The 13,833-nt window shown below is 41.7% G+C and overlaps 2 protein-coding genes across 14 annotated transcripts in view; one reads left to right on the top strand and one right to left on the bottom strand.

Annotated features, from left to right (window-relative positions):
- METTL16 (methyltransferase 16, RNA N6-adenosine) overlaps nt 1-3,748 on the bottom strand; it is a 72,945-nt gene extending 69,197 nt beyond the window's left edge. For all 13 annotated transcript variants that reach the window (XR_014821579.1, XR_014821578.1, XR_014821576.1 and 10 more), the window contains exon 1: nt 3,610-3,748. The gene's annotated coding sequence lies outside the window, so the exon portion shown is untranslated. The remainder of the gene's footprint in view (nt 1-3,609) is intronic.
- An 85-nt stretch (nt 3,749-3,833) lies between these two features.
- PAFAH1B1 (platelet activating factor acetylhydrolase 1b regulatory subunit 1) overlaps nt 3,834-13,833 on the top strand; it is a 168,507-nt gene continuing 158,507 nt past the window's right edge. The window contains exons 1-2 of the mRNA XM_005657017.3: nt 3,834-3,878; nt 12,847-12,903. The gene's annotated coding sequence lies outside the window, so the exon portion shown is untranslated. The remainder of the gene's footprint in view (nt 3,879-12,846; nt 12,904-13,833) is intronic.

Below are 13,833 nucleotides of genomic sequence, written 5' to 3' on the forward strand. Positions count from 1 at the left end.
AAAATACCATCTTTTACTTCAACTTCTTTTATAAATTTCAGCCTTATCATTTCTAGGCAGCTAAAACCAAATGAAAAGAAACACAGTAATTGTTTTCTTCAAGCATACACAGAAGAGGAGTTCCCGTCGTGGCGCAGTGGTTAACGAATCTGACTAGGAACCATGAGGTTGCGGGTTCGGTCCCTGGCCTTGCTTGGTGGGTTAAGGATCCGGCGTTGCCATGAGCTGTGGTGTAGGTCGTAGACACAGCTTGGATCTGGCATTGCTGTGGCTCTGGCGTAGGCCAGTGGCTACAGCTCCGATTAGACCCCTAGCCTGGGAACCTCCATATGCCGTGGGAACGGCCCAAAGAAATAGCAAAAAGACAAAAAAAAAAAAAAAAAAAAAAAAACCACAGAAGAAAAAAGTTAAAGCATTTACAGCAAAAATAAAAACCAGAAGAAAAGCCACTGCAGGGGATGAATAAATCTCTAAGCAGCTGGTAATTAAAAAAATACCTTAGTGTTATCTCTGGGATGGCAGGTAATTTTTCTTTTCTTCTTTATATCATTCTGCATTTTCCACTTTTTTCATAATGCACATTCATCTAAATGGTACCATGTAAGTCAAAATCCTAAGAGTCACCTGATAGTTCTCTATCTCGCTTATATTCCAAGAAATCAATAGCCATGCAGATTTTATTTGCTAGACACCTCTCAAATCCATCTATTTTTCCCTATGTCCACCAAGAGCAGCCCAGTACAAGTTGCCCAAGACTGCTACAACAGTCTCTTAATTGGTCTCCCTGAATCCACAGGTATTCTCTCCATTCCTTTTTCCAACTTGCTGAGGTCATTTCTTTTCTTCTTTCTTTCTTTCTCTCCATCCTTCCTTCTCTCTCTTTTTCTTTCTTTGCTTTTTAGGGCCACATTCTGGGTATATGGAAGTTCAAATCAGAGCTGCAGCTGCCAACCTAAACCACAGCCACAGTAACACCAGATCCAAGCCATGTCTGTGACCTACACCACAGCTCACGGCAATGACAGGTCGTTAACCCACTAAGCAGGGCCAGGGATTGAACCCTCATCCTCATGGATAACAGTCAGGTTCATTACCACTGAGCCACAAAGGGAACTCCTCAGGGGTCATTTCTAAACACAGAACTGTGTCCTCCTCCCATGCTCACTTGCTCAAAACTTTACTCATAAGAGAGGAAAAATATATATATATATATTTCTTCAGCATACATTTAAGACTCAGCCTGGTGTGGCCTTACCTGTTTAAGTCACACCCCTTGCCTTCTTTCCCCTCCTCTCTGGCAATAGGGTCTGTACACAGGAAAGGTCTTTATTCCTTTTGCCTATATTGTTCTTTCCTCCCCCTCTTCACTTGATGCAATTTCTACTCATCTTTACTACTTCACTTCAAGCATCTCTTCAGGAAGGTCTTTCCTTCCCTTATCTCTCCACTTCAGCCATATCCTCTATTATCAAGTCTCTAAGCGGTAAGCATCTTTCCTTTGCAGGCCTTGTTAGAGATGTTACTTTACATAGTAATAGATCTGCTAACACTCTATTTCAGTTCTATTTCATTCTGTTTCAGAAGGTTTTTGACAGTGTTCTACAGTGGAAATTTAACAATCATTTTCAAAAAAGAAATGTCTTCATTGTCATCATCCCAGATGTTCCAAAGCATGCCCACATGTCCAAAATTAAATAATTTCTACCCACCCCAAACTTGTCCTCTTCTAATCCTTATTTTGCTGAATGACATCACTATCTTCCTAGTGACACACAAGCATTTACAGCAAAAATAAAAACCATTCCAAACACACCATGTCCTGAATATTCTCTACCTTCCAACTACCTACCTCCCCATTCCAAACACACCATGTCCTGAATATTCTCAACCTTCCAACTATTTCTTGACCCTATTCATTTGTCACCCTTCACAACTCCATGTCTCTAGACCAGGGATAATCATCATCTTTTTCTTGGATGACTATAAGTGCCTCTAACTGATGTCTCTGTAACCATTCTTGCCCCAGTAATTCACTTCATCTAGGCAACAACCCCCGCCCCCCCAACCCCAATCCAATGCAAATCTGAACATCCCTTGGTAAATCCCTTCAGGCTGATAAATTCCAAAATAATTAACAAGGCACAGAGAATCTATTCCTCCGACCTCATTCATTGCCACTTTCTCCTCTCTGTTCACTGTCCCACATACATACACTCTGAACACGTGGCCAAATTACAGTTAGGAGAGATTCATTTCCTTTATTACTCAACCCTTCTGGTCAGAAGAGAAACAGAATAAGTCAATAAAGTTACTTCTTTGCTAACTAGCTCCCAATACAGGCAATGGGTTTTAGCTAAATCTATCCCATTCCTCAGAGTTTAGGTGAGTGTCGGCTCTTACCTGGCATCAGCACGGTCATTCCCCACTTCTAACTTAATCTACTCTTCCTGGTTCATTCTGCTGTAGCCACAGTGGCCTCCTTGTTTCTCTATCAAGTCTGGCACACTCCCACCTCAGGGCTTTTGCATTTGCTGTTTGGTCTGCATGGACTGCTTTCTCCAGAAATACAATCATACAAGGTACCCTCACTTTGTCTTTGATCAAATGTCACCTTTTCACTGACACCTTTCCTGAGTACCTCCATTTAAATGAGCAACAAGTGAACTCATTCTTTGTCTCAGTAGCTTCAGTCTTCTATATACAGAACTTACCCATTTGACATTCCTTACGTTTTACTTATTTTATCTGCCCTGCCAGTAAACTTCATGAGGGAAAATATTTTGTTTATCTTATTCACTGCAATGTCCCTAAAGTAGGGCCTGGAGAGCAGGCACACAATAAGTGCTGACTGGAAGCACGAAGAACTCTTTACACCGTTCAGGTCACTGAAACCACTGAAACAGCACTCTCATTTTTGATAAGCAGTCCCCATCTTGAGTTTCCAAAAGACTCAGCCCTAGGGCTGAGCTTTTTCTTTTGGGTTACCCGTGTCAGTCCGGAAAGTCAAACTTAGTAGAACTTCATTGAAGCTAGCGCTTCGACTTTCTTTCATCTTTCCCATCTCCAAAGTTGTTTCCTTGGTTTCTCCTAACCCTTAACAATCCTCTTCAACTACCACTTGTTTTACTACATAACCCTGTAAAAGAATCTAAATTCCGCTTTCAAAACTTGGAAGACCTTATGCAAAGATCCCTACCACATGAATCCTAATCTCCTTTTTCTCTCGTCTCCTTTCCCTCATAAATCCGACTTTTCCCATTAGTTCCGCCCCTGTCAGTTCTCCAACTCTTCCACTCCTTCCACGCCTTCATTTTACCCAGACTGCCTTCCCGCCTCAGTTTCGAATCTCTCTAAACCTCCTCAGACGAAGGGGGTCTTTTCTACTTGAAAGCTAGTCGCCATTCTATTTGCCAACTCCTCCCATCCACCCCACCACACACCTACCCCACCACACACACCCACGTGTGCACGCACACACACAAACCATCCCGTCTCTCCCTGGACCCCCGAAACAGGACCTCATAGGCCCAGAATCCGAGAATGAGAAACGTGGGTGATCCACAGGCTAAATGAATTCGCAACCCGCGCGAGGCACATTAAGTCACTCACCTCTGATGTCAAAGCTCCTGCCAGACGACTAGTTTGGTGTGGGCCTCTACAAACCCAGACTCTTAAGCCACGCGCAGCACGAAGATCCTAGAAACGCAGATGTTACGCTCCCAGCGCGCCGCCATCTTGGGCCTCCATCCAGCTTCATGATTGGATGAGCCATTCTCGCGCGACCTGTAGCAGATGCTGAAGAAAGAAGAAACTGTCGCGAGAGTTGGTGGCTCAGTATATCAGAAGAAGGGGGCGTGGCATCGAGCGGAGTCCTTCGGGTAAGGACACCTGAGCTTAAATATCTAGGGACCTTGTTTTCTAAAAAAGATTTAAAAAATATATGAGCCTTCTAGGCCCCACGCCAGACTTACTAAATCACTTCTCTGGGGTTGGGCAGGGAATGTAAGGATGGCTGCGCGGGGGTGAGAGGGTGCTTTTGGTCTAGACGGGGGCAATTACCGTTTGTTCTGCAACAGGTCTCTCTCCTTGGGCGATGTCTTGTTCAATCATCACAGATAAACCTGTGAGATAGGATAATCTTATTTACAGAGGAAGAACCGGGGAGCAGAAAAATGAAGTTATTTGTTCAAGATCCTATATTCAGATGACATCAAATCCACGATCTTTGTATTCCTCGCCTACCTCTTGAGCTGGAAGCTCTGTTAAATGCTTTTGTTTTTCTTTTCAACGCGTTTATACTAGTTTTTACGTTCTGCTAAGTAGAGTGAGCATTACCTCCCCAATTTACAATTGAGATAAAAAGGTAAATGACTTTCACAAGGCATACAGCTAGTAACAAAACAAGGGCTAAAGTCTGAATCTCTGAACCCCTACCTACTACTTCTTTCCAATAAAAAGCTTGCCTAGATCCTAGTAATTAATGTGAAAGCATCAGGCAAACATTGCCATACAATTGAGAGGTTAGGGCTAGAAAATTCAGCTTTAGGAAGAACTGAGTGTGCCCATTGTCACCCGAAGAGAAGTGAGGAAGGGTTTTAATTGTCTGTTCTGTAGCAACCTCCCCCCCACTCCCAAATGTGTAGGTTAAAACAACCACCATATTATTTGCTCACTGTGAAGTCTGGGCTGTAATTAGCTTGGCCATTTTTCTTCTGGCCTTGCCGTAGGTGGTAGCATCAGAGATGGGCTGGTTTGGTGGGAATGAATGGGCCTCTCTTCCTGTAGTCTCAAATTCTCTCTTTCCATGTGACCTTTCTACATAATCTCTCCAGCAGAGTAACCAGATTTCTTACATGTTGGCTCAGGACTCCCCAAAAGGCAAACTTGGAAGCTGCTAGAACTTCTTCTTTTTTTTTTTTTTTTTTGTCTTTTTGCCATTTCTTGGGCCGCTCCCACGGCAGATGGAGGTTCCCAGGCTAGGGGTCGAATCGGAGCTGTAGCTGCCAGCCTACACCACAGCCACAACAACTCGGGATCTGAGCCGCGTCTGCGACCTACTCCACAGCTCACGGCAACACCGGATCGTTAACCCACTGAGCAAGGTCAGGGATTGAACCTGCAACCTCATGGTTCCTAGTCGGATTCGTTAACCACTGCGCCACGACGGGAACTCCTTTTTTTTTTTTTTTGCTAGAACTTCTTAAGGCTTTGCCTCAGGGCTGTTGCTTTCATCCTATTCTGTTAGTTAAAGCAAGTCAAAGGGCCAGCCTAGATTCATGAGTAAGGAACTATGCCAGGGTACCTTCCAGAAAGCATGGTTCACTAGAGCAGCAATGTAACAGATGTTAGAGAAAGTTTTATGTTGTATTTTATTTTTGCTTTTTAGGACCATACTCATAGCATATGGAGGTTCCCAGGGTCCAATCCGAGCTACAGCTGCCAGCCTACGCCAACACCACAGCAACTTGGGATCCGAGCCACATCTGCGACCTATACCACAGCTCGTGGCTGGATCCTTAACCCTCTGAGTGAGGCCAAGGATTGAACCCGCAACCTCATGGTTCATAGTTGGATTCGTTTCTGCTGCACCACGATGGGAACTCCAGAGTTTTATGCTTTAATTAGTAATGACTTTTTATAGTATTTAGGGCTTCCTTCTGGAGAGATGAAAAAGACCAAACGGGCTTGGAGTTATGGCTAGTAGGGTTGAAAGTGGATTGTATGTAAGTTGCTCGTAAATTTCTCTATTAGGTCAAAACTGAGCTCCCAACTCCTCTGGGTCAAACAGAAAGACTGTAGTTCTGTAGCCAGGGAATTTAGGCTTTAATCCTGCTGCTACTACTTACTAACCCTTTGATTATGGGCAGTTTACTTAAACTATTCAAGCCTTGGTTTGCTCAATATTGCAAAATAGGATAGAAATCTCATAGAATTGTTGTGAGAAGTAAATTGCATAATGGATATAAAACACTTGGCATAGTTGCTGGCACATAGCAAGTTATTATTATTATTATTATTCCTCATGACTTCTCTGGTCAGTTTCCATTTTTAGAAAATTATTTCAAAAAATAAAATTACTGCATTATAGAAAATTTGTAAGAAATTGAAATAATATAAGAAAGTATGAAAAAAAAAGCAAAAATTATCTAAACTCTCACCCCTGGGAGTTCCCGTCGTGGCGCAGTGGTTAACGAATCCGACTAGGAACCATGAGGTTGCGGGTTCGGTCCCTGCCCTTGCTCAGTGGGTTAACGATCCGGCGTTGCCGTGAGCTGTGGTGTAGGTTGCAGACGCGGCTCGGATCCCGCGTTGCTGTGGCTCTGGCGTAGGCCAGTGGCTACAGCTCCGATTCGACCCCTAGCCTGGGAACCTCCATATGCTGCGGGAGCGGCCCAAAGAAATACCAAAAAAAAAAAGACAAAAAAAAAAAAAAAAAAACTCTCACCCCTCTAGAGTCAATCATCATCAAGTTTTGGTAACCTTATTTCTAGACATCTATATATTCATGAGGATATATAACTAAATAATTTTTATAGTAATCGTATTTTATATACTATATTATATATAGATATATGATATATAATCTTGGAGGTTCTCCTACTTCAGTTAATATAGTTGTGTACTATCCTTTGTAATGAGTGCATAGTATTCCATTGCATAGATGTGCCACAAATTTTTAAAACTAATTTCTCCCTGCATGGACATATGTTGGCCTCCTCCTAAAACTGTGGTATAATGATAAATACATTGGCTTAAAAATTTTTTTTAGGTAAAATGAAAATTGTCTAGAGACTTTACAAACTAGACTATTAACAAGTTCCCATTGTGGTTCAGCAGTAACAAACCCTACTAGTATCCATGAGAATTCGGGTTTGATCCCTGGCCTTGCTCAGTTGGTTAAGGATCCAGTGTCGCCATGAGCTGTGATGTAGGTTGCAGACACAGCTCAGATCTCACGTTGCTGTGGCTGTGGCGTAGGCTGGCAGCTGCAGCTCCAATTCAACCCCTAACCTGGGAACTTCCATGTACCACAAGTGCAGCCCCAAAAAGCAAAAATGAAAAAAACAAACAAACAAACAAACTAGAGTATTACGGTATTCAATATCTTCCTCTTAGGACTTTTCTCTCTGATGTACCATCAGATCCTCAAGGGTTCAATCTGGTAGGAAAAGTCTGTCCAGCTTCCACACTCAGCAGGGACAGTATAGGTGTCCAGTTATTCAGTTACAACCTTTGTTTCTTGCTGCTTCTTTGTAAATGAAAATCAATACTGCACATTCAGCAGGTAATGCTAATTCTGAAATGTTGCGTAGCTAGTACCAGAGCTGCTTTCAGCATCAGTCACCTATTGTGTTGATTTCAACTCTTAAGGGCTTGGACTCCCACTTTACTAAAGTTAATTATTTCAAAGACCATGTTGCTCTTCCCTGCCCCGCCAGCCAGTCAACATCCACAGGCCTCTCTAACTTCATGTCTCAGGAATTGCATATCAGTTCCTTCTAGTCCAGAAGATCCTGGCCTCTTTATGTAAATTTATCCGGCTCCTGCTTAAGGACCAATATATCAGAGATCTAATGGGTACCTCAATTAAGTCACAGAAGCTACACTCTAATTGTAGCATGATGACTGTTTCTCCGCCTACATTTATATACCTGAGAGCTACCAGTGATGTTTACACGTCAGACACCATATTTTTCATTATTATAAATAATGCTGAATTCTTTCATGAACGCGAAGAGTAAATTTCAAAATTTAAAAGCTGATGGAAGAACTGGATCTGAACGTACATCTGATTACTTTTCCTCCTGTTCCAAGACCCGCAAAACAGAAGACATTAATTTAAAAAATAAAAAAATAGGAGTTCCCACTGTGTCACGGGAGTTTACAGTCTAGCTTGTCTGTGTGGCAGTGTGGGTTTGATTCCCAGCCTGGTGCAGTGGGTTAAGGATGTGGTGTTGCCGCAGCTGTTGCATAGGTTGCAAAAGCAGCTCAGCTTCAAGCCCTGGCCCAGGAACTTCCATGTGCCACAGATGTGTCTGACAAAGCAATATAAATAAATAAATAAAAATAAATTTTTAAAAAATTCCAAATAGGACAGAAAACCCAGAAATAGTGCCATTGACAGTCTAGAAAAGTTGAATATATTCTGAAAAAATAGAAAATAAATAGGAATAACAACTAAAATGCCAAAAGGTTTTCACATGGAAATGCAGATGATTTTGAAATTTCTCTGAAACACAAAATGTGCAAGAATAGCTAGTAATAATGTTTTCTCCTTGGAAGAAAGTTAAAATACACTATATGTAAAATAAATCCATTTCAAATGATATAATAATTATTAAAAACGTAAAATCAGCTATAGAACGGTTAGAAGAATACAGGAGAATGCTTTTGTAAGCTTAGGGACGGCCTTAGAAAGACAAAACTCAAAACCGTAAGGGAAATGATTGCTAAATTTGATTGTAAAAATTTTAAAACTTCAATATAATAAAAGATGCTAGCAGTTCTCGCTGTGGCGCAACGGGATTGGCAGTGTCTTGCACTGCGTTGCAGTTTCTATCTCTGACCCGGAACAATGGGTTAAGGATCCGGTGTTGCTTTAGCTGCAGCTTAGGTCGTGACTGCGGCTCAGATCTGATCCCTGCCCTGGGAACTCCATATGCCAGGGAGTGGCCAAAAAAAAAAAAAAAAGAAAGAAAGGTTCAATAATACACAACAAACAGGGAGAAACTATTTGCAATGAATATAGGAAAGTATTAAAATCCAGGGTATATTCTCAAACAGTGACAAATCATTAAGAAAGTAATCCATTGTTAAAATGAGCAATGGAGGAGTTCCCCAGTGGCTCAGTGGGTTCAGGATCCAGCATTAGGTACTGCTGTAGCTCTGGTTACTGCTAAGACATGGGTTCTGTCCATGGCCTGAGAACTCCTGCATGCCACGGCATAGTAAAAAAAAAAAAAAAAAAAAAAAAGCAGTAAATATGAAGGAAATTCATGCATGAACATATAATGATCAATGAACATATATGAAAAAATGCTCAAATGCATTCAAAAACACCCAAAGGTACAGTAAAATAATATATCATTTTAATACATCAGATTAATAAAAATATTAATAATATCCAATAATGGCAAAGGTTAGTGTGTTGGTTAGCTTTTGCTGTACAGCAAACCACCCCTAAAACTTAGTGGTTTTAAACAACAGGCATTAATTATTACAGTTCTATGCATCAGCTGGACAGTTATTCTGGTCTGGACTGGTTGAGCTGATGTCTGCAGTTTGCTGGAGGTTATGCTGAGACCTGGATGGTCTAGCATGACCTGACTCATGCGCCTGGCAGTTGGCAGACTGGTTGTTTTTGGGTAAGGGTCAACAAAGAACTGCAGGTGGGTCAAATCTGGTCCCACCTACTTATTTATATATTGTTTTTTGGCTGCTTTAGAAATACAACAGCAGGAGTTCCCGTCGTGGCGCAGTGGTTAACGAATCCGACTAGGAACCATGAGGTTGAGGGTTCGGTCCCTGCCCTTGCTCAGTGGGTTAACGATCCGGCGTTGCCGTGAGCTGTGGTGTAGGTTGCAGACACGGCTCGGATCCTGCGTTGCTGTGGCTCTGGCGTAGGCCGGTGGCTACAGCTCCGATTGGACCCCTAGCCTGGGAACCTCCATATGCCGTGGGAGCGGCCCAAGAAATAGCAAAAAGACAAAAAAACAAAACAAAAAAAAAAAAACAACAGCAGCGTTGATTATCTGCAAGAGAGACCACAAATCTGAAAATGCATACTAGGAGTTCTCTGGTGGCTCAGCAAGTTAAGGCTCTGGTGTTGTCACTGCTTTGGCTCTGCTTACTGCTCTGGCCATGTGTTCCATCCATAACCTAGGGACTTGCAGCCAATAATAATAATATATGGACCTTTACAGAGAAAGTTTGCCAACCCTGGATCTAGGGAACCTAATTTGGAGTATTTATCTCTACTTCACATTGTTTTTCACCCTCCAGTAGGATAGACTGGGTTTATTCACATGGCAGCAACATTAAAAGAGTCTGAAAAAGTAAGCTACAATAGCTCTTAAGGCCTAGGGCAAATGCGAGGAGTGGGGAAATAGACTTCACCTCTGGGTGAGAGGAACAGCAAAACAAATTGCCTTTTTGCAAGGTTGTTTGGCAGTGTATATTAAAATCCCAAATGTACAATCTTAGAATATTTGTGAGGAGTTCCCTTGTGGCTCAGTGAGTTAAGGATCTGGCATTGTCACTGCCGAAGCTCAAATCACTGCTGTGTCCCTGATCCAGGAACTTCCACATGCCACACATGCAGCCAACAACAAACAACAAAACAGAAGAAGAAAGAGAGAAAGGAGGGAAGGGCGGAAAGAAGGAAGGGACAAAGGAAGGAAGGAAGGAAAAGAATGTGAAAGGAAGACGCTGATAATAGTGATTGCTTCTGGAGTGAAGAACTGATGCTTGGGAAATAGGAGTAGGAAGGAGGCTTGTTTTCAATATGATTGATTTTGTAACTTTTGAATCTTGTACCAAGGGTATATTGAAATATAAATAAATGTGTACATATGCTTCTAACCAGCAATTCCATTTTTAAGTTATGTTCCAGAGAAATACATATTTACAGTGAGGTCGAGAGCTGTATAAAGATGTTCATTGTTACATTGTTTATAAAATAGAAAAAAATTGGGAGTTCCCATCGTGGCGCAGTGGTTAACGAATCCGACTAGGAACCATGAGGTTGCGAGTTCGATCCCTGCCCTTGCTCAGTGGGTTAACAATCCAGCGTTGCCGTGAGCTGTGGTGTAGGTTGCAGACGTGGCTCGGATCCCACGTTGCTGTGACTCTGGCATAGGCTGGTGGCTACAGCTCTGATTCGGCCCCTAGCCTGGGAACCTCCATATGCCGCAGGAGCGGCCCAAGAAATGGCAAAAAGACAAAAAAAAAAGAAAAAGAAAAAAATTGGAACAATGTAAATGCCACTCAGTAGACAAATGAATAGTTTTATGGTACAAGTGAATTAAGAAATGCTATGTAGCTGTTAAAAATAAATAAATCTCAGAGGTCCCGCCATGGCACTGTGGGCTAAGAACCTGACTGCAGCAGCTCAGGTTGCTGCAGAGGTGTGGGTTCAATCGCCAGCCTGAGAACTTCCAAATGCTGTGGGTGTGGACATTAAATAAAAAATCTACTGACATGGAAAATATCCAAGATACAGAATAAGGTAAAAGGAAGTTGAGAAGAAGTAGTTTTGGTTTGAATCCCTATGTAAAGTAAAAATAAAACACATATTTCAATATATAAACATATAAATGGAACCATAGGAAGAGATCTGAAGGGAAAACCCTAAACTGATAATAGTGCTTTCCCTGGGGAAACTGAATTGGAATATTAGAGGTGGGGCATGAGTTTTTAATTTTTTTTGCATTAAGTGTTTTACAATGATAATGAATTTGTACATATTTGTATAATTTTAAAACAGATTTTAATAAAGATAAAATGGGGAGTTCCTTTTGTGGCTAGCTGTAACAAACCCAACTAGTATCCATGAGTATGCGGGTTCGATCCCTGGCCTTGCTCAGTGGGTTAAGGATCCGGCATTGCCGTAAGCTGTAGTGTAGTTCACAGACACAGCTCAGATCCTATGTTGCTGTGGCTGTGGTGTAGGCTGGAAGCTGCAGCTCCAATTCAACCCGTAGCCTAGGAACTTGCATATGCCGTAAGCGCAGCCCTAAAAAAAATAAAATGGAAAGAAGACAAAGTCACGTTTGTCGAAAAATCACCTTCTGAAAACTCATGCAAGAAAAGACAGTTTGGAGGAGAAGTAAAGTTGGTTAATATGATATAAAAGAGATTTAGAAGTTATATCTGGAAGCTCCACCTCTGTTTAGCAGGTGTTCCAGAAGGTAAGAACAGAAAAAATAAAAGAGTAATAGAAGAAAATGTCTTAAAGCTGAGAAAAATACAAGCCTTCAAATTGAAAGAGTTTACTGTGTACCCAAATGAATGAATTTTAAAAGGTCACACCACAGAGTTCCTGCTGTGGCACAGTAGGTTAAGAATCCAACTGCAGCAGCTCCAGCTGCAAATATAGCTTCTTTGATTATGTTTAAGCATAAGTATTTTATTTTGATGCTATTGTAAATGGAGTTGTTTTCTAAATTTCTTTTTTTGGATTATTCATTGGTTTTGTTTGTTTGTTTTAAGGATTGTTCATTGTTAGTAAGCTTTGTTGTTTTTCTTTTTAGGGCCACACCCACGGCATATGGAGGTTCCCAAGTTAGGGATGGAATCGGAGCTGTAGATGCCAGCCTACACTAGAGCCACAGCAATGCCGGATCTGAACCGCATCTTCAACCTACACCACAGCTCACAGCAACGCCAGATCCTTAACCCACTGAGTGAGGTCAGGGATTGAACCAGTGTCCTCATGGATGCTAGTTAGATTCGTTTCCACTGAGCCGTGATGCGAACTCCATTAGTGTGTATTTTTGCAACTGATTTTTGGAATTCCCATTGTGGCTCCCATTATGGTTCAATCCCTGGCCTCGTTCAGAGGGTTAAGGATCCATTATTGCTGCAAGCTCCGGCAAGGTCGAAGATGCGGCTCAGATCCTGTGTTGCTGTGGCTGTGGTGTAGGCCGGTAGCTGCAGCTCTGATTGGACCCCTACCTTGAGAACTTCCATAAGCCGCAGGTGTGCCCCTAAAAAAAGAAATACAACTGATTTTTAAAATTTAATTATTTTTATATTGGAGTATAGTTGATTTACAATGTTGTGTTAGTTTCAGGTGTACAGCAAAGTAAACCCATTATACATATGCATATATCCATTGTTTTTCAGATTCTTTTCCCATATGGGTTATTACAGAATATTGAGGACAGTTCCCTGTTCTATACAGTAAGTCCTTGTTGATTATCTATTTTATATAGAGTAGTGTGTATATGTTAATCCCCAGCTCCTAATTTATCCCCCCCCAACACATTTCCCATTTTGGTAACCATAAGTTTGTTTTCAAAGTCTGTGAGTCTGTTTATGTTTTGTAAATAAGTTCACTTGTATCTTTTTTTTTTAGATTCCACATATAAGTAATATCATATGGTATTTGTCTTCCTCTAACTCACTTCACTCAGTATTATAATCTCTGTAATCTCATTTGTTGCTGCAAATGGCATTATTTCGTTATTTTTTATGGCTAAGTAGTATTCCATTGTATATATGCACCATATCTTCTTTATCCATTCCTCTGTTGATGGACATTTAGATTGCTTCCATGTCTTGACTATTGTAAACTGTGCTGCAATGAAAAATGCAACTGATTTTTGTGGGATAATTTTGAACTCTGTAACTTTGCTAAATTTTTTAGTTCTAACAGTTTTTTAGTTTTCATTTTTATATTTGGCTGCACCCAAGGCATGAGGAAGTTCCTAGGCCAGGAATCAAATCTATGCCACAGCAGTGACCCTAGCCATGGCAGTCACAACACTAGATCCTTAACCCAATGAACCCCACAGGAACTCCAGTTTTTCTTGCCTAATTATTCTGGCCAGGACTTCCAGTACTAAGAAGTGGCAAAAGCAGAGTTCCCGTCGTGGCTCAGTGGTTAACGAACCACCATTTAGGAACCATGACGTTGCGGGTTCGATCCCTGGCTTTGCTCAGTGGGTCGGGAATCCGCGTTGCTGTGAGCTGTGGTGTAGGTTGCAGACGCAGCTAGGATCCCCAGTTGCTGTGGCTCTGGTGTAGGCTGGTGGCTACAGCTCTGTTTAGACCCCTAGCCTGGGAACCTCCATATGCCACAGGAGTGGCCCTAGAAAAGGCAAAAAGACA

This window comes from Sus scrofa, chromosome 12 (assembly GCF_054392235.1).
Source record: "Sus scrofa isolate SSC_HxYL_T2T_F1_AM1 chromosome 12, Sscrofa_HxYL_maternal_Yorkshire_Landrace_v2.0, whole genome shotgun sequence".
In the NCBI taxonomy this organism is placed as follows: domain Eukaryota; kingdom Metazoa; phylum Chordata; class Mammalia; order Artiodactyla; family Suidae; genus Sus; species Sus scrofa.